The 21,775-nt window shown below is 37.9% G+C and overlaps 1 protein-coding gene across 6 annotated transcripts in view; it reads left to right on the top strand.

The window, feature by feature from the left end:
- The window catches only part of ARHGAP28 (Rho GTPase activating protein 28), a 226,245-nt gene that overhangs the window by 45,756 nt on the left and 158,714 nt on the right, over window positions 1-21,775 (top strand). For 2 of the 6 annotated variants that reach the window (XM_047827011.1, XM_047827009.1), the window contains exon 2: window positions 6,771-6,865. The exons of the other annotated variants lie outside the window; for them this stretch is intronic. The gene's annotated coding sequence lies outside the window, so the exon portion shown is untranslated. The remainder of the gene's footprint in view (window positions 1-6,770; window positions 6,866-21,775) is intronic. 6 annotated transcript variants of the gene reach the window in all.

Genomic DNA, 21,775 nt, shown 5'->3' with positions numbered 1-21,775 from the left:
GGCTTTCTCACCGGGAAACATTAAGGGTACAGAAGCAGAGAAAAGGTGGCAACAATTATGAGAATGGCATTTCCTTAGCTTCCTTTCAAACACGGTTGTAGCTACCCCTACGTTATCTCACTAAGTTAACGTGGACAGTCTTGAAAACACACTTGTTGTGGCTTTTCATTGGAATCTTAAAGGAAAACATTTGCTGACCTCAATAGAGTAAGCAATTAAATGGGAAAAGAGCTGACTGTAAGTTTCCGCAGATTTTGTTTTGAAAAACAGAGGATGCCTGGCCCCTGTGATTTTTAACATACCACAACTTAACTTCTCTCCCTCCTCATTTATAAAGCTCAGTGATTACAAGGTCAACTTGGCAACTGTTTTTGTAAAGTCTAAATTGTGCTTAGTTGCAGAAAGCTCTGCTCTGGAGGACCCCTGCCTCTTCTAGTTGCTGGAAGTATGTAATTGGAAAAAGCAGGCCATGCTCTGCCTATTTAAAGCTGTGTCATCCTTTGTGGGGCAGTGAGTCAACACCAGCTAAAACAACATGAGTCACTGCTTAGCAGAATCCCGAGTGAAGCTGATTTCTATTATACCAATCTTAAACAAACATGATACTTATCCAGACTCTAAAATAGTTCTTATTATGGGAATTAAAAAAAAAAAATTAGCACCAATTTTCTTTTAGAGTCCATGGAAGGACTTTTTTATGTGTCTTAAGAAGGAACTCTCTTTAGTTAACCAAATTTTAACCTGGTTTGTTCTCTCTTCTGTTTCTTCCAGTCTCCATCTCCAAACTGTTCATACCCAATTCAGATCATTCTTACTATTTTAAGCTGGATTCAGAGCTATTGCATTAAAATCCATAAAATCATAATTGTAATCTTACAACAGTTTGCTTGCAGTCTTCTTATTTTTCTGGAGTGTAAAAGATTGTTTTAAGGAGGGACCAAGACTGGGGGTAGAGAAATAATTAGGAGGATAATGCCATTGTTAAGTAAAGATGATAAGGGGTTGTGGGAATACAAAGGAAAGGGAGTAATAGATTCTGGGGGAGGAACAAGCAATGGACTTGGTATTTGATGGTTAAATGCATACTGGGGACCAGGAGAAAATTACTTGAGTTTCTGTTTTGGAGTGTTATTAACTGAAATTGAGAATTCTGGTGGATGAGCAGATTGTAGATGGGGAGATGAGTGTAGCAGGTGAAAATTGAAAATTATACTAACTGTCTATGTCCAGCTGGTAGTTGGCTCTACCTGCTGGCAGCCTGGGAGGGAAATCAAGGCTGGACATTCTAAGCTCTTTATTCATGAGAGATGTCTGCATTCAGGAGAGAATTAAAACCAGTACTACGTGCGTGCAATCTGGCAGGGGAGAAAAGTGTCTGTAGAGATGGCAGAGGAACAAAGATAGAAACTTGGGGAGCAGTGCCAAATAGGGAAGGGCAGAGCATTGGGAGATCAAGAGCCTAGGAGCATTCTGGAAACCAAGGCATTAGGTTTAAAATGAGCAGAAAGCCGTGTGAGGAGTGGCTAAATGACCAAAAATGTTAAGACTGAAGATCCCCCCCAGGGTTTATTGGGTGGATAGCAGTGAAGATCTTGGCTGGAGTGGGTTTAATGAAGTTGTAGAGGTGGAAGCCAGTTTGCTGCAGGTTAAGGGTGAAAGTGAGGTGAGGAAATAGAGCAAGTAGAACTTATTATAAAAACTTAGCTTATGGGAAGGTGCAGAGAGAGAAAAGGCAGACTGTAGGGAGGGAGCTTATAAAACTTACCCCAAAAAGCTGAAAATTCACTCAAAATCAAGAAAGAAACCTAGATTTCTAAAATACAAGACTCAAACACATTTGGTCCTACTTAAAATCCGTTGATTTTTGCATATAGGATAAAACTTTAACCCCAGCCCCACAGTAGTAGATAAGCACTGTGAAGACAAGAACATAATTTGTTTTGTTCATTGCAGAATTTTTAACTACCTTCCCCTTCCCCCATCCAAGGGCCTGGCGCTCAGTAGAGTCTTAACAAATGGTTGCAGAGGGAAGGTTGTGGAGGCTGAAATGTGGACATGTGACCTGTCCTTTGGTTGGGGAGTTACCAAGGAGGTCTTCTAAAATCTCAGCATTACTTATTTTGTGACATCTTCTTCTCTGGCTGCCTCCCCCTCCAATCAAGTTGGTCATGTCCCTTTCTGTGCCTTCTCTACCTCATCCATTCTTCTAGCATTGCACTTACCCTCTACTTAGTAGCGGTGCTTCTATAGCTGACTTCTCTAAAGGCCAAGAATTTGTTGATTTCCAGGGCCATGTCTTACTCATCTCAGTATCCCTTGTCTAATACAGAGCTAGGTACTATATATATATATATATATATATATATATATATATATATATATGAACAATTCATAATAATTAATAATCTGTCAACTATATGATGATATTTTCAGAATTTGCTATTATTTTTGACCCTAGAAGTATTAGAAATCTTGAATTGGTATTCTGTTAGGGAATATACTGTTCTGACCTTATATGCTACCTGCTTTCTCAGAAACCACTGAATTAGCCTTTATTCATAGTTTAATATAAACTCATGGTAATATGCTATGAAGTGAAGAATAATTAATAAAAAAATCTGGTGACAATTGTAAATGAGTATGCCTCAACACATAAAAGTCAGAAAAGGATCATGAAGAGAAGTTAAATAAACCCTCCATTTTAAAGATTAAATTTTGTGTAAGGGTTATTTTACTCATTAAAACAATAACTTAAACTCCAATTTTCACAATAAAGGTGAAGTTGAACAAGCATCTTTTAAGCTCTGTATACCATATATTGGATTCTGGGACTACAAAAATGGTTAATAGTTCATCCTTCGATGAGACCAGATGGACTGGTTAACAGGTTATTTCATCTGCCTCTGAAGTGCAGCTGATTGAGGACAGAAATGCTGCCTCTCCCTCTGTATCCCCAGCATTAGCCCAGTGGCCCAGTGTGGACACTTGGTATTTGAATTGTGAAAAGAACGATTGAGGAACAATGTGTGGGATGCTCTGAGAGAGCAGAGAACGTTCAACTGCCACTCCGGGTTAGGTTGGTGAGAGAGATACAGTGGTTAAGGAAAGCTTCAAAGGAATCTGTAGCTAAATAAAGTCTCCAAGAATGACCATAAGCTTCCAGCTATAAAATAAATAAGTCACAGGGATAAAAAGTTCAGCATAGGGAATATAGTCAATAATATGATGATAATGTTGTATAGTGTCAGATGGTGACTACACTTACATGGTGAGCATTTCATAATGTATCGAATTGTCGAATCACTCTGTTGTACACCTGAAACTAATTCAACACTTGATGTCAACTAAACTTTAATTAAAAAAAAAAAAAAGATGAGCACAGGTCAGTAGGAGGAATGTGAGCAGGAAGTATCTTTGGCAGAAGAGCTTGTGGGAGGAAAAGGCATAGCAGCCACTTCCTGGTATCACTGAGGCTGGGTGAAGTGAGTCTCCTCAAGGAGGTAGAGACCACTCCATGTGCACTTTGGGTGAAACGATTATGGTTGGATCAAACTCAGTACACACCCATCTCTTTATTTGGATAATGAAGGGGTTCCATTGATTAGTTGATCTCTAGGGATTCTTTGAACACTTAATTCTGTTTTTCTCTCTTAGTAGGTTGGAAATGAAGGTAATTAGATAATCCTAGATTTTTAACCAAAACATGGCTTTAGATCTGTACTAATTGCATAATAACACCTTTCCCCTTCTTAATTTTGCTTATTTAGTTGATCTCTTGGGTACTTAAGCTGTCTGTACAGTAAGCACGAGTTGTTGCTCACTGTTAGCTTCAGTTACTCAAAGTAGAGTTTGGTTTATTTCAACCAGCCTACTTCAAGTCGGTATCAGTGTATCAGTATTTGTCTTTCAGCATTTCTTTGAAAAAGAGAGCCTGCCAGTAAGCAGAACTGATTTTTCAGATGATCATAAATTGATAGCCCAATTAATAGGAATGTTGGATACCATTTAAGCCTCCCACAGCACTTTATTTTTATTTTTTGTTCTAGTTTAAAGAGAGCATTCATTGGTAACTTACTTTTTTATCCATATTATGTGTACTAGATTTAATATTTCTATTTATATTGGTACAAAATTAGGATAAATTTAATGCAATTTGAATAAGCAGAGACTTCCAAGAGGTGTGTGAGCATGTCGTTGAATATTTTCTCTGTGTGTATGTGCGTGTATGTGTGCGTGTTTAAGTAGGCTTCGCACCCAGCATGGAGCCCAGTGCGGGGTTTGATCTCACTAAGGGAGAGAATACAGGATTTGCTTCGTTGAAGAAAAGGCATGTGGATATGTACTGTGTGATGTGCATGTATTGGTGTATGGATGGGGGTGTGGTCAAAGAGAAGGTGGAGGAAGGGTCCAGTAATTCAGCTTGGAGGTACTGAGGATTGGTGAGGGAAGTAGTAGTAGATTCTATCCCCACATTTGCAGGATTTTATTTGTGAAATGGGGTTGGCTTAATGAATGAGTTATTAAATACCGATTGTTTTAGCCAAAGCAATGAAAATAAATTAATAAAAATACCTCAGTTTGGGAGGCTGTCTTCAACTCTTTATAGATACCATATAACTTACTGAAGAATTAATTTTGAAAGAATCAGATTTAAACCTAAACTTCTTTTAGAACTCTCAGTTGATGTACCCTCCCAGTCAAATAACTGATAGAAACTAACTTACACATTGGAGGTAGCTGGCTTAATAATAATCATAAACATACACCAGAATCCTAGTGGTTCGGTCAAAGTCCCAGTCTTCAGACTTCACATTTAGTAGAGCCATAGACAGCTCTTACCCCAGTTAACTTGCCTTGTGGTTGGATGACACAGCTGGGTATCGTGGGTGACGGAGTTTTAGTAGTGTGTGAACAAGAGGCAGACAGGGCAGGCAGAGGGGGAGACTTAAACTCAACCCTATTGAAACCCCAACCCCCACCGGCATTTTGGCAATTCCATGAAGACCAGAATGTTACTAAGAACAGATTTTGGAGGTCATCTCAAATTTGGTCAGCTGCAGTTAAGCCCATGGCTGCTGGGGTAATGGAATGCAACCCTGTTTGTTTTGGGAAAATGATAAAGAGATTCCGTTACAGGTTTTCTGCCTTCTTTGAATGATGCTACCCCTAGAATAGAATTCTCCACATACCCAACCATGAGTGGACCTGAAATTCACCAAGTATTCAATTAAATGATCCATTTACTGCAGCAGTACCTAATTTGGGAAACTGTTTTCCATTCAGGAAATTTTTTTTTGTTTTCTTTTTTTTGTTTCTGGTTTTAGGATGAATCTACTTAAAATCAAATTGTGAATACTGTTGTCAAAATTATTTGATGAACTATTGAAGTGAGATAACTTTTCACAAACTGAACATATATAGCAGATATGGTCTTTTAATTTGGAGTTATTTTCATTACTCAAAGATATTTAAATGAAAGCAAAAAGTGATGCATTTTATGTTTTCCTGTTACTTGTGGCTTGGGGACTTGACTTGTATTTTTAAAAAGAGCTATTTTTTATCATGTAGTTCTTAGCTTTTTCAAATCACAGAACTCTTAGAGAATCTAATAAAAGGTTTAGGCCACTGTGAAAAGTACACATATGTATGTTGTGCACATTTGCCTGCATTTGTAGGTAATTCATGAAGCACAAGTTAAGAAGATGTTGGTCAAATTAGCTTTCAAAATCCGCCCCCCTCCTTCATCCTGGGGATCTTTACATTTATAGGTCTTATGATCATTTTATGTCCCCTGAGAGGGCTGTTTCCCTGGTACCTAGAGATTAGCTTTGAACAAGTGGAAGGCAAATTCAATATAAAAACAGCCCAGGCTAACCTGGGGGCCAGCTAGAATGCCTGCTGTGTGGGAGGCTGCCATTTGATTCTGTCTCCCTATAATCAGGACACTTCTGGATGGGCAGTGTCTCTGGCTTGGGCATTTCGGGCCAAGGTGAGAAAGCTGACTGGGCCGAGCCTCAGAGTGCCTAGGCTTACGATTTAATACCTGTTTGAATAGAATATTTCTGTTCTCAGAAGTGAACAATGTTGGCATCAACATCTAATGAGATTATGGCATAAGAAGGTGCTGAGTTTTAGCCACTTCTCAAGGAAGGTGTAGAGGAAGTGGAAGCCTCTCAGTATTTCACATACGATGGGTAGAAATTATGCAAATTGTTGTCTAATAGGAAGACAAAAGAAATGATCCTTTTGACCCTCACACCCACAGTCCAAAGCCCTTTTCCTTATTGGGAGTCTGCTCTGTGTTTCTAGTGCTTTCCTCAGATCCCATGCAGGTGTGTGATCTGCACATGTGACCACCAGTCCTTACTCTTGTGTGCCAAGACAGAGAGAAATGTTTGTTTATGCAAATGAAGCATTTCTGAGATTAGGGATAAAGTTTTTAGTACATCTCTAGCCAATATAATCATAACAACATGAGGCAAAAAAAATGTTTGAGCTAGAAGTCAATCAGGGCAAACAACTGATCTCATCTGCTTGTACATTATCTATTCAGTAGCCTGCACTACACTCAAAATAGAGACTGAAAAAAGGTTAGCTGAAGTCTGAGTAGTAAATTAGTAGTGTATCTTTCTAGGAAAGTTAGAGACATAATAGCCAAATAAAATATCACCCTTTCCTACAAATATTCCTTGGTAGCATTATCTGACAGATTTCTGGATTGGACAGATATTCCTTCTTACTCAGGGTTTTCTGTTCTTCCTTGATTCCAGACATCCTGTTCATCAAGTAGTTTACAGGACATTTGAGGTCCCAAGGGTCCTTAGAAAACATCTAGCCTTACTTTTCCAGTGAGGAAACTAAGATGGTAAGTAACTCAAGCCTCCAATATTCTAATATTGCTGTACCATTATTTTATGGGGAGGACTCATTACATTGTCTCATATTGTCCTCTTGTCATGCCTTTCCATATAACATGTGGCATCATAACATAACATTCCTCTAGTCACAGACTATCAAATGGGGTGTGTGAAACCAAATACGGGTTTTTGTGGGAATGTTTGGCATCCATAGATGTAAAAGTGCCCTCCTTCTCAGATGTTGGGATAGAAGTCGTAGTTAGAGTGGGGGGATCAGCCTGCTCTTTGTAAAGGGGTATTTTCATGCTGGAAGACATAATTATTTTGTACTGACAGGTTATTCTTAAGTAGCAGTTGACGTATAGATGGCTTCAAAGATATACCCTCAGTATACATTTAAAGTTCAGTGAGGACCTCAGGGAGGAAAAAGTGATATCTTTAAAATGTCATTAATTTTTTAAAATAATTCTTGTTTTGCAGTTTTATTGAGAGATCATTGTTATATGGCACTAAGTTTAAAGTGTACAATGTGATGATTTGACTTACCTATATTGTGAAATAATTGTCACAACAAGTTTAGTTAACATCCATCATCTTGTATAGCTAAAAAAGAAAACAGCAAACGTTTTTTCAAAAATACTTCTAAAGATAAACTTCAGCCCAGTTTTCTTTTCTGGATTCTTTCTTGTGTCTACTGGACTTTCCTGTTTAGAGAAGGCAACTTAAACTCATCATGCCCTTGAAGGTGCCCTGCCCTCTCTCATCTCTGGGTCTGTATACAGAATAATAAATACTAACATTTATTTAGTGCTTCCTATAAAGCTGGCACAGGTCCAAGTGCTTTACGTGAATTAAAGTCCCAAGGGTTTTACTCCTAGGAGGTAGGTACTATTTTGCTTCTCATTTTACAGATTGTGAAATGACCCAGAGGGTGAATAATTTGCCCAAGTGAAGTATACTGGCCTCCCTCCAAAACCTCTGCTGCTGGTTTTTTGAAAATCGTGGTGGGACACCTGGGTGACACAGTTGGTTAAATGACTGACCCTTCATTTTGGCTCAGGTCATGATCTTCGGTTTGTGAGTTTAGAGCCCTACATTGGGTTCTGTGCTAATGGTACAGAGCCTGCTTGGGCTTCTGTCTCTTCTTCTGTCTTCCTTTCCCCTGTTTGTGTGCCCGCACACACTATCTCTTACAATAAACATTAAAAAAAATTAAAACAAAGAAAATTGTGGTAAAATATACATACCAGAGCCTATGCTTCTTAACCACGACACTGTGCCCCCTTTCTGCGCACCCTGCTTCTCTTGCCTGAAGAGCCTTCTCCCCGTTCTTCTTCACCAGGTTAGGGGCTATCATCTTTGGTCTTTGGGTCACAGGTTACATTGTCCAGGAATCCTGCCTGGCTACCTTTTCCTTTTCTCTTCCATCCGGCACCAGGTTATTTCCTTTGTGCTCCTAGTGAACCCAGAGCCCACTACAACCCTCCATTTATTATTCCAAAAATAATTATGATGTTTCCTCTGTAGCTGCCCCCTGTCTCCCTAAGATCTGGAGCCATTATCCTTATGATCTCAGTACCCAGCAACATGTCCTATAAATATTTATGGGATGGAGGGAAGGGGATGGCATGAAGTTTCTTCTTCAAAGTTGAAAAACAAAATAATTGACTCTGGTTATAAAACTGATTATAGAAGACAGTTTTGTATAAAGTAAGAAATAGAAAATGAACCCTGAAGAAACACAGGGAAATGATAATCAAGGTCAGATTCCAGTTGCTTATATTTTCACTTTGCCAGTTTAGCTTGTTAAAAAAACACAAACAAAAAAACCCAAAACACACAAAAATAAAAACACAACAGTCCCAGGCTGTGAATTGTGAATGAGAAAGGAAATGCTTTTGTTTTCTGCACTGTAAAAGTAAAATTTCCATGACCTCATTGTGCGACAGTCCCTCTTTTTGGAGATAATATGTCTCCTGTTAAAATGCAGCATCTAATTTAGGGCTCAGTAGCCTGGGATGATTCAGAGGATATCACAGACACACGTCTACTCCACTGGGCTGTCTGGAGTATCCACTGGTTCTCTGTGGGGGTGGCCCTGCCAGAACTAATAAGAGCAGCAACATAGATTGATTACAAAATACTAGAATGCTGTCTCTCTGTAATTGTCTAAATCATGCTTTTTGCTGTTTAATTTTCTTTCCTGATTTTTGTTGGATTTGTCTTTGAAATTCTCTAGGGTTATGAAGTTAATTGTCAATTGCTAAGACAAGAAGCCAATTTTCCTATTACAAAAAATAGCAAAGTCCCTTCCATTTTGAAGACATATCTCCAAAACTTAAAAAAATTCCAAGCATCTGGCAAATCCAACCTCATAAAATAGGGATTTAATTAGGATGGATGGAGGGCTACATTTGTAGAACAGACCAATTTGATTATATTTTAACTATTAAATAGATTCATTTTCAGGGTGGTCATTCTTTATTGTAAGCATTTAATTGACATTAAATCATATTAAGAATTTAATTTTAGCTCCCTTTACAAATTGGCCAGTGCCCATTTACCTTTGGTAGACTAATAAGATTTCTACTCTGCCATGTTTTTTATTAATCCCCATTACTACTCTTGGAGGAAAAATATGAGTGGGGCCAAATGGAATTCTTTCCCCTACTGAGTTCAGCAACCACTATTTCTGGAACTGTTTCAAAAGATTATGAATTCTATCATCAATTATTGTGTCCTCAGACACAAATTCAAACCAGGCAGCAGAACAGACCTTCCTACCTATTCTGATTGGCATCACACTGGCATCACAAGTCAGTAACAAACTGTTGCTTAATGTTCAGATTTCCTTCTGAGCTTTCTCTTGGCCCTCTTTCTCTAGTTTGCTCTCTCACAGTCTTTTCTGTCCACATCTGAAACCATTTGTGTCCTCCATTAACACAGACCTCATGTAGTATGACAGAGGTTCCAGACTCAGCAAAACCAATTGCTAAATCCACTTCAACCACTGCACAAAGAGGACCATGTCTAAGCAGAAAAGACTGCTGTGAAACAGGCTCTAGAAACTTCTCATCTGGGGTGAGGTCAGTTCTTAGCCTGGGATTGCTGTGTGGTGACACACAGGCTTTGCCTCCTCTCAGCTCAAGAGCACAGCCAGGTAACAATGAGGTCGCTTGTTCCTCTCAACACTTCTTTATCATCTCTGGTCACGGTTCAGGAATGCGGAGGTTAGGCTCCTAAGAAATGCAGTCAGTATCCTCGCACCAAGTTATGGGTTTATGTTTTTCCTCTTAATGTGCTCATAATCATTCAACTTATTTTTGTCTTCGCCCCAGTGATTGGTTACTTTTTTTTTTTTTCTGTTGTTGCTGTAAACACTATACCTGGGAGTATTAGGTAAAAATAGAGCTCAGACCTTTCCTAATAAACCAGTAACTTTTGTATCTTACAAAAATGTCACTTAGTTAAGTGATTCTGAGTCTAGGCTATAATTTGAGAGGGGACGGAGAAATAAGGAACTGGTGCTATCTATGTGCCCAGTGGGAAATAGTACTTCTTTTTTTCTTTTTGAAAGAATGAGTCTTTGAAAGGAACTATGGAATATTTCTGCTTATTTTCAGTGCAGTATTACAGTTGTGAAAGCTTAAAGTAAAAAAAAATACTTTGACATGAGAATGACTCTTCTTGTCTAAATTAAAAATAAATTCCTTCATGTTAGCCTTTAAATTTTTTTTTAAGGTATTCCTATGTTATCTAATGCAAAGTGACAATAGAATACATATTATGTTTTCAGTGAGGGAAAATTGAGATCAACTATATATATATACATATATATATTTATATTATATATGTAATTATATAATATGTAAATATATATGTATATTTTCTGTTCCCTATCTGTATAATTGATTCAAGGGGATAATGCAATCTTATGATTTACTCTCATATTGTAAAGTTTCCCCTTGTTCTATAACTGCAGACCAGAGTTGGAAGAACATCAGATATAAAGCCTCACATAGTTTGATGTTTGATTTGTGATTGACTCTTAAAAATCATTCTTAATAAAATAAATATTTTTAATTAAATTAAAAGGCAATATATGGAAGAATGGAATGGAATGAGTTGAGACATCTTATTTTTGTCCTGTTTTGAGTTCTGATGGTCTTCTCAGAAGCGTGGCTACTGCATCTTTCTCACTCTGTGGTCCAGTTTCATCTGGAAGCATTTCACTCGAGCATACTGATGTTTGTCGTAGTAGATTCTTTGTCCATAAAAGACAAAGAGGTTGCTGAAATTCTTCCAGGAGCCTAAGTATATAAAGATGGCACAAAGAACCATGCTCACTTTTCATGATAAAGATTTGGTCAAATTTGGGCCTAACTTAGCAAACTTGTGCTTAAGTATCACATCAATGGCTCTAAAATATAAGCCACAATTGATTCTCTGTTTGCAATGATTTCATCTTTGTTCTTGATGTCTACTTATCTCAAATGAGACCATTTTCATAAAGGAGCAAGGTAACAGATAATTAGGAAGAAGTGACTGTTTAAAATATTTTTATAGAATGAAATATGTAATTTATCTTTGGCCCATGTGACTCTGAAACTGTAAATACTTTTTCTTTTTTACATCTTTAATGAACTCCACTTCTTCCTATTAAATGTGATCTTCAGACCTTATTGCAGTTTCTTCCAGAAGGGTACCACACATTCAAACTGCTTTTATAGAAAGCCCTTTAATGATATGTCATTATCATAGGGAGATTAAACCTGTCTTTGGATAACTGAGACCATTTAGTGGAGCTAAATCATGGTAAAAGCTACATTATAGGGAAATTAAAGATGAATACAGTTATGTCATGGGTATCATAATCAGGGTAAGCTTAAAAACTGAGATCTGAAGAATCTTTGCTGGCTAAAAAAGGGAGAAAACTGTCAGAAATTTCAAACCATTAAGCAGAATACAGTGGACAGTTGTCTTCCTCATACTAATTCACACTGGTGTGGAACAGCTTTCCAGAATTAGTGATTGGTTATACCCTCCACCATCTGTAACTATGTGGACTGAGACAACAGTAAAGTAATGGAATCCAGTGCCTCAGTTCAAGGACAGGAATTTCCTCCCTTCTTTCTGCAGGTCAGTTTCCTAAGAATATTCATAATCAATATGGTAAGTGAAGCCCAGAGGCTGGGGAGGTTTATTTGCCAGCTGAGTTTCTCAAGAAGATTATACCTCCGGGTGGATAGATAAATCTGACCCAAAGGGAAGGAGGTCAGGGAGTTTGCATAAGGGGACCATAAGTAAGTAGTTTTTTCAGAAAAATTTTAAGCAACATGGAGAAAGCATAGGCCCACTAAGGCAGCTGCTGAGTCAGCAGCGTTATGGGAAGCATAATGTGAATGTGAGATTGAATAATGGCTTGTTTCCAAAAAATGTCCATGGAGTCCTTAGGAAAGACATGTCATTAGGGTGGTTATCACAGAATAGAAAGTACTGGAATAAAGGCAGTCATTTGGCAGAAAGATTAGAGGGAAGTGAAGTGTTTGAAAGAAGAGGCAGAGAAATGGGAAGAGGTACCACAATGGTAAAAGCAACTGATTTTAGGATAAGACAATGAAAGAATCACAGTTATTAAAACCAAATGCAGCACTTGTCAGCTTTATGCAGATATTTCATCTAAGAAAATGAATAAAAGACACTTTAAAATTCATGTGGGGATGAATCAGATCCTGTAACATGTTAAGACAAGTTCGATAGAACACTCCATTTTATGAGCATGTATGAATATAAGCTAGCATTTACAGAGATAACTTCATATAGCTTTAGGTTCATAGAAACTTTTTAATTATATATATTTTGAGATGGGGAAGAAAGGTGTTTGTTTTGTATTGGTTTTGTCTTTTAGAAATTTTGGTGATAATCGGTAGTCCTAGTGAATTTTATAGGTAGAAATAACTAAGAGTAAGAATCTTGTTGAATGGAAAGCTTGGGGATGGGATCATACAATAAGAAAAAGATATACATGAAAACAGAATAAATGCTGGACAGCCATTGTTGTTGTTGGGATATACCAGTGGCTTCTGAAGTTGCTATAAAGAATAGCATGAAAAATAATGTAATAAAGAGATTGGATATAAATTTTATGCAGTTTGACTTGTTCCATTTACGCTGGTTGTGCATGAGTAGGATGACTATATATTTTACTGTCCATGTGGGACAGTTTGAAAGCAAAAGCAGGTGCTATATAATCATGCCTGGCCAACAGGTATAAACTGGGATTTTTCTGAGCAAACCAGTACATATGGTCACCCTAAGCCTGAATCCAAATAATACAAAATGTATCCCATGTTTTCTAAAATGAATATCATTCCTGGACAGCATTTGAGCAGTTTCTTTGTGTTGCCAATATACACTAGAAATATCAGTTAAATTAGTATGTGTCTCAACCATTACGGTTCATGTATTGATCACAAAAGAATTGGGGCATTTTGGCCACAAGTCACTGCTAATTTAACTTTCAGCCTCACCGATGCTGAAATAATCAACTATGTTAGGTTTGAAAGGAACAAATCTGGTGAAAGGGGAGACTGCTGGAACCAGGCTGCATGGGTGAGGAGCCTGGCTCTTCTACTGACTGTGGGACCTTGGCAAGTTATCTCGCCTTGCAGGGCCTCAGTTTCCTCACTGAGGATAGTTGTAGCATCTATTTCACGGACCTCTCGTGAGGTAAAGATATCAATGTAAATAAAGACCTTAGAACATCAACTGCCACATAGTAAGATCTGTATAAGAATTAACAACTTCTCCCCTCATGAAACACCATTCATGTTTTGCACAGTCCTTTGATCATCACTTCCTACTCTCCTTCCCTTTCCCCTCTCCCTGTTCCACCTTTTTATTTTTAAAGAATCAAAATGTTTATTTGCAAATGAAGGATTGAAGTCAGTCTTATACAACCATACTTGAAATATATTAGTTAATGTTACAGTATATCTTTTTCCCTTCTAGGTTACCCTGTTAGAAAAATCTAAATGTAATAAATGAAATAAAACACCATTTTTTACTATTTGTTCAGGATCCACAGCAGTCTGACCAAGCCTACACTTGTGGCTAACATAGAAACATCCCACTGAACTAGACACAAGACTTGTAAGAAATTCAGCTTTCTCAAATCAAAAGAACAGATATCTGAGCAACCATTATGATTGTCAAAATAATTTGATGAAAATGTTCTAGAATTAGATTATAGTTATGGTTGTACAACTAGTTAAATTTACTAAAAATATTGAATTGTACATTTAAAATGTGTGAATTTTATGATGTACAAATTATACAATGATAAGGTTAACTTCACAGATATAAATGTAAATATGTAAATATATATATATATATATAATACCTTCTGGGGACACAGGCCCAATGCCTGTATTCCATATAATATCACAGACACGGGGTCATAGTCTTAACCTCCTCATCTTATCTGGAACATTTTGGCCTTGACTGTGTGACACTGAAGTTTGCTTGGGGCTGTTGAAATTATTCCTTTTGTTTAGAGATTCTACTGAAAAGAACTTTTCACCTATTTTTTCTTTCTCCTTGATTTATTCTAGCACAGTGGAAATACCCCATTGTAACTAACTTTTATTTTCTCCTGTTTTTCCTTTTTTTTTTTAATTGAAAAATCATTGACAAACAATATGTATTGATTTCAGGTGTACAACCTAGTGATGTGACATTTATATACATAAGAAATGTTCACCATGATAAGTCTAGTTATCATCTGTTACCATACAAAGTTGTTACAGTATTATTGTCTGTATTCCCTGTGTTGTGCATTACATCCCTGTGTCTTAATTTATTTTATAATTGGAAGGCTGTACCTCTTAATTCCCTTTACCTCCATTCCTTGCCCCTCTGGCAATCACTAGGTAGTTCTCTGTATCTATGAGTCTGTTTCTGTTTTGTTTTTGCTTTTGTTTGTTTTATTGTTTCATTTTTTATATTCCACATATAAGTGAAATCATATGGTTTTTGTTTTCCTCTGACATTTCATTTAGGATCATCTCCTCTAGGACCATCCATGTTGTCACAGATGTGTTGAAAACCTGAGTAATGAAAATAACTCTTACAGAAATATCTAGCGTTAAAATATACTTTCTGACCCTTTATAGAGAATATTTCCTGTTTAATAGTTATCAGAAATGGAAAATAGCAGTAGTTTTGGGGCGCTTGGAAAGTGATTAGTGGAGTGAGCCATTCTGTAACATGGTAAAGTTTGGAAAACAGGAGAAAGCCCTGTTATGTATTCTGTGGAGATACATGGAGAAGATGGGGGACCAGAGCAGGATTGAAAGACAGGAAGGGAAACACATGGAGCAGAACCTAAAGAAGTCAAACGTCTCTAGAGGGATGCATCAGAAGCAGATGTAATGAGAGCAGAAACTTGGCCAGCATTGCATATTAGGAGTTAGGATTTGAGTTAGGAATCATAGGGACATATTGGTGATTAATACACAGCTTGGATTTACAACTATCTTTTTTTTAAATTTTTTTTAATATTTATTTTTTGAGAGAAAGAAACAGAGCATGAGTGGGGGAGGGACAGAGAGAGAGGGAGACACAGAATCTGAAGCAAGCCCCAGGCTCTGAGCTGTCAGCACAGAGTCCGACACAGGGCTCGAACCCACACACTGTGGGATCGTGACCTGAGCTGAAGTCGGATCCTTAGCCGACTGAGCCACCCAGGTGCCCCAGATCTACAACTGTCTTGATGTTACCCTAGGGAAGGAAAATTCTTACAGATTTGGTAAAAGATCATTTAAGTAGTGGTTGGTGTTCTACCTATTTATCCCATTGAATTAAAAATTAAGCAATTACAGAGGGGTGCCTGGATGGCTATATGTCATTGCATTGTAGGTTTGCTAGGAATGCTGTTAGAAGATTCAAAGTAAGAAATTCCTGTGTCAGACTTAACTGTAATTGTATCAGATGAGAAATGGGAATGGGGTGGAATGCTTAAGATCCATACATCGTAAGTTTGCTCTGTTCTCCTTTGATATAGGGCATAGAGTTGGCTCTAGATAGAGTCTGTTGCTTGCTTGCTTGCTTGCTTGCTTGCTTGCTTTTTAATATTATACCAGGAGGCAAGAAGGGAGAGAAGGGGGAATACAAATTATCTAGTTTTTCTCCTAGTTGGCTGGTCTAGTTAAAGATTTATAGGTAGACCTGAAAATGAGATTTTATGGTATTTATGACTTTTTCTTTTGCCGTGTATCTGTCCACTGATTGTCTTAGATAAACAAGAGTTGTGGTCTTTAATCAGAGAAGATCAAAGGCAAAATAGGAAATAATAATTTATTTGTAAGAGTCAGGTAAGGCATAAGACTGCTTTAGATTTGTTCTAAAATAATGTGGAAATTGGGTTTTTACTAAAGTTTTTTTTAATCATACTTCACATGTGACACTGTATAATGTAAGTTTGAATAAAATACTGGTTAAAATCAATTAAAATGTAATACTTAGCAAGCATGGAATGGGCTTTTTCTTTTCAGTGCTTACTCTCTTTTCTTCTCATTTTTATGCCACCACTGATGCCTTATATATAATTTGAAAGGAGGCAAATTCAGATATCTTAGCAGATGTGGATTTAGTTCTTACTCTAATGCTTTTAGACACAATTACTTAAGTAAGTTTCACAAAGTTTTATTAAAGATTTGGTTGGCAAATTTGGAAAAAGTTAGATTTTTCAAAAAAGAAAAGCTTAGCAATGCACAAGGAAATTCTAATTCTCATTTAGAACATCCTGGTAGTGATCAGTAAAAGCCCCACTTCGGATGGTCTCTATCGATTTATACCTTTTTTGTTCTATATATAAAGTTGTGATAACTATCCTCATTTCTGTGATTCTCTAATTTATTATTAAAATGTTGCTAGCTTTTGCCAAGTCATCCTGTATGATTGATTAACTAAAATATATACAAATATTAAATATAATATATATAAAAGTAGATATAATTAATATATAAAATATACAAGTATGTATTCATTTATATAAATATTTAAAATACATAAAGTAAATATAAATATGTATGTATACATATATATAAATAAGTACAATATTAAAAATATCTAAATAGATGCATATTCAGAGCTTGAGCTCTACCACGAGATTAAGAATTTTAAGTAACTCAGAGATGTTAATGGAACATCAGTCTTAAATGAGTGAAGGAACTGAAATTTACAATTCATCAATGACAGGAAATAAACGTGGAAATTACAAGAGCAAAAATGAAAAGTAAAAAATAGGTAACATTTGCACATGTTCACAGATTCTTAGCTATCTGACCTTGAAAAAAAATTAAAGCTAATACAGAGAGAGACTAGGATTTCACATTCAAGTGTAGAATTCCTCCGCTAAACAATAACCTGACTTTAAATCTCATGCACAAGTTGCTGCTCCCCATGGATTTTAAATTCAGAATGTCCTGCAGTCAAACTTTTGGTCACAGGTGGTTGATTCTTTTTTCAAAAGGAGATTAATTAAGATTGTAATCAGAACTTTGTTTGGTTCAACAAGAAGTTACGCTAATTGTTGGTTCTTTTCTGGGAGAGAGACATCAGAATACAATCAGGAATTTTAGGGGTGTAAGAGGAACTTAGTATCAAAAGATTTGCAGAAGGAATTTACACAGAGGATTCACTATGCTAAAAGATGATGTGAATATTCTCTGCAATGGAATTATATCGTAACTATGTGTGCCCATGCAAGTTCAAACAGACAAAACTTTTGTGGAGAACTAAAGCTTTTCCCCCCCTTACAAATGTTCAGCATCTAGGGGCGCCTGGGTGGCGCAGTCGGTTAAGCGTCCAACTTCAGCCAGGTCACGATCTCGCGGTCCGTGAGTTCGAGCCCCGCGTCGGGCTCTGGGCTGATGGCTCGGAGCCTGGAGCCTGTTTCCGATTCTGTGTCTCCCTCTCTCTCTGCCCCTCCCCCGTTCATGCTCTGTCTCTCTCTGTCCCAAAAATAAATAAACGTTGAAAAAAAAATTTTTTTTTAAAAAACAAATGTTCAGCATCTGTAAAATTTGGATAGCCATAAATTTGCAGATGTGATTGTTTTCATCCTCCAAGTAAAATTTTTAACAGTTTTTTATACTGTGATTAAAGGTAAAAATAATAAATTTCATAAGAGAACTATCAGAGGCAAGATCTTATCCTAAAAATAAGACTGTAATGTCCACCCCACCAAGAGATTCTTAGGTCCAGGTCAGAAACAAACTCAGAATTCAGCAAGCACATAGTAAAATTATGTAGTATATTGATCATACAGTAAAATACTGAAAGTTAAATGCACAACTTCTGTGGAATTGTTTTAGAAAAGAATTTTTAAAACTAATAAAAAGTTGATCTTTTACTGACATTTCTATTGTTTTAAAAACATTCAAAACACTTTCTAAGGTCACTGTCAGTTCCTTAGCAGTGTGAACGATTCCTAACTAGAAAAAGGGATTACTTTATTAAAGCAATAATTAGAGTTGATTTCAAATTTGTTATTATCCAAAACTGACCTGCATTTACTTTAAGTATTGCAGTAGAACTTTCCCTTTAAAACTGCTCTCACCATTACTATTTGCTTTACATTCTAATCTTTAATTTATACAGTTAGTCTGGGTCAGTGACCGAGTGCCTTCAAAGGGATACAACACCAAAATGGGCCTTGTTCTTACCTGGATTCAGGGCAGGTTGGGGTGTGGAAGGGATGTGGTGCCATGGTTGAGTATCTCATTAAAGGCTCAGCTTCCTCGTTTATAGGAAGGTGTTTGATAATATGTGTAGAGTTCCTGACACATCCTGTGCCGTGTAATAAGAGTTTAATAAGCAACAGGTACTATCAACAGCCAGTGATCTCCTGGCAGTCCCATAGGTTTCTCAAATGCAGAATGTCTATTTGACTTTGTCATCTTCCTTCACCATCATCTACCCACCTCCTGGTACCATGGGAATCATTTTCCTTTCCCCCTGCTCCCCATCAATCACAAGGTCCATTGATTAGCTCTCCAGAGTGTGTCAGTTTCTTCCCCAAGGCATGTTCAAGCCATCAGTCTTTCTCACTTGTCTTATTTCAAATGTCTCCCCCCCTAAACAAAACAAAACAAAATAAAACAAAACAAATGTCTCCCAGGTGCTCCCTCTGCCTCCAAAAAACTCCTTATAATGCAGACAGGATGATTTTTCTAAAATGGAGTTCAGTCATGCCACATATGCACCTTACTTGAAATTCCAAAATGTTTTCCCATTTCCCTGAGGATAAAATCCCACTGCTTAATATATAAGCTCTCTTGTAAGGCCCCATGGCCTGATTTTTTTCTCCTTCCCTCTCTAGCTTCAGCTCTCGCTATTCCCTCTTTATAATCTATACTGTAAAAGGGTTTAGATTCACTCAGTTTCTTTTCAACATGCTACACCATCCTCTTTTTTTTTTTGAGAAAGAGAGAGAGAGAGGGTGCATGCGAGCGTGGGAAGGGCAGAGGGAGAGGGAGAATCTTAAGCAGGCTCCATGCTCAGTGCAAAGCTCCATCCCAGGACTGTAATATTGTGACCTGAGCCAAAATCAAGAGCCACTTTAACCTACTGAGTCACCTAGGCACCCATATACTATCCTCTTTCAATTCATAGGTTGTTAGAAATAGTAACATTTCTAATAGTAATATTTATTTAATAGTAATATTTCTGTTAGAAACAGCCCTCTTCTCTGTGCCTCTCCCTGCCTTCCCCACTGTTAAGGGCTGAACTGTGTTCCCCCAAATTCATATGTTGAGGTCCTAACACCCAGTACCTCAGAATGTGACTGTATTTGGAGATAGGGCTTTTAAAGAGGTAATTGAATTAAAATGGGATTATTCCAGTGGACCCTTACCCAGTCTGACTAATCTTACAAGAAGAGGAAATTAGGACACATAGTGGCACAGAGGGAAGACCACATGAAGACACAGTGAGAAGATGGCCATCTTCAAGCCAAGGAGAGAGGCCTCGGGAGAAATCAACCTGCTGACACTTTGATATTAGTGTTCTAGCCTCTCAAACTGTGAGAAAATACATTTCTATGTGAAAGCCACCCACCCTGTGGAACACTGTTATGACAGCCCTAGCAAAGTAACGTATCTGTAGTGAATCCACTCCCATTCTTCAGGACTAAGCTGCGAAGCCACTTCATCTCAGACGTTGCCTGGTTAGACTGGCTGCCCTTCCATGAGACACATCACATCAGGGGTGCATTGGACACTCACTGTGGGCCAGGCCCTGTTCACAGTGCTGTACCTGGTGCCACGCATTTAATTCTCAGAACTACTTTAAGAGGGAGGTAGTTTTGTCATCCTACATTTACTGATGAGAAAACTGGGGAGGAGAGGAGCTGTCAGCCATACACTCATGTACAAAAGACCCAGTCTCTTTTCTTCAGGTCTTGTCAAGGTAGAATATTCTTAACACAAGTGTTCGAGTTTAACCCCAGTTTAGCTTTATTTACCTTATCATAGCGTTCGTCTAACATATTGCAAATACTTGTTTCATTTTCTTCTCTGCTAGTCTCTAAGTTCCAGGAGCACAGCTCTGCCTGGACTTTTTCCTGCCAATCTGCTGGCCAGTGTCCAGCTCAGCGTGTGGCCTCCTGATATCTGTGGGATGCTCCCAGCTCCGAGACTGAGGCGAGTGGGCTGCTAGAGAGGTCCTGCGTGGGTGGCCTGCAGGTAGGGAAGGAGAATGGCAGCGGTGCTCTTTTAGGAGGGAGAGAGGGTGAAGGGGCAGGGGTGTGGCTGAGAGGACTCAAGTGGGCATGGCGTCTCGTAACTTCTCCCTCTTCTTTCTCTACGGTGCTTGCAGTTCTGGCTCTTGGGGTCAGGGAAGGAAAGTATGAAAGCAGGCAATTATCAAGAAATATTACATATCCATTCTGTATCCCAACATCTGGTTGACTCTCCTTTGGCTGTTTTGTTCTTTTGAAACTTTAAAGGAAGTTTTCTTCAGAAATTTAGGATATGGGTGATAAAATCTAATTGTACACAATTTAATTTGGAAAATCCATGGAAAGGGTCCACATAAACATAAAAGAGTGAGACTGAATAGCTGCAGTGAAATGAAGGGCAGAAAGCTCTGTTACTGAATGATTTGATGTTAGAAAAAAAAATACTGCAGATTGGCATGTTTTCTAGGATTTCACAAGCACTTCCGGTAATTCAGGGTCTGTTAACATTGGCAAATGGGCCTGTGTCCAGATCTGGGACCCCCGTAAGAGCTGAGCCAGGTTAGTTCAAAATTGAACTTTCAAGGTCTGAGAAACATGTGTGTGTGTGTGTGTTTTGGTTTTTGGGGGGGGGGGGTTGGGGGTGAATTTTTTTAAGCATTTAGTGTTGCCAATTAACAGGGATAGATAAGAAGAAAAGAGTCTCTGCCCTCAGAGGGTTTTCAGTCTAGTGAAAGAGGCAGATGTGAGAGCAAATAAACTTAGTGGAGGAGAAAGGGGCTGGGGTAGAATATGGTCAGGACCTGGGGCACAAAGGAGGCAGCAACCATTCCTACCTGGGGAAATTGAAGAGCTTTGCGGAGGCGGTGGCCTTTTGCAGCTGAGTGCTTGAGAGAAACACGTGAAACAAATACAGTTCCACTTAGAGGTAAAGCTCATCATTTCGCACAATTTTGGGGGCACATATAAAACTTCTCTGAGAAAAAGATCATTATCAAAAGTGACTTTCTAAAAGTTAATACTGCTGGAATCCAACTATACCTACTTTTTAACACTAAAGTTTATTTTTATTGTATTCTTGGTGTGACTTCATTTTATTTATTTACTTCGATTCAGTAATTCAGTTCAACATTTATTGAACACTTACTTTGTGCCACGTACTGTTCAAGGCTCTGGT

This window comes from Prionailurus viverrinus, chromosome D3 (genome assembly GCF_022837055.1).
Source record: "Prionailurus viverrinus isolate Anna chromosome D3, UM_Priviv_1.0, whole genome shotgun sequence".
NCBI lineage: Eukaryota > Metazoa > Chordata > Mammalia > Carnivora > Felidae > Prionailurus > Prionailurus viverrinus.
The sequence above is the reverse complement of the archived record's forward strand: the minus strand, read 5'-3'. Positions and strand labels throughout refer to the sequence as shown.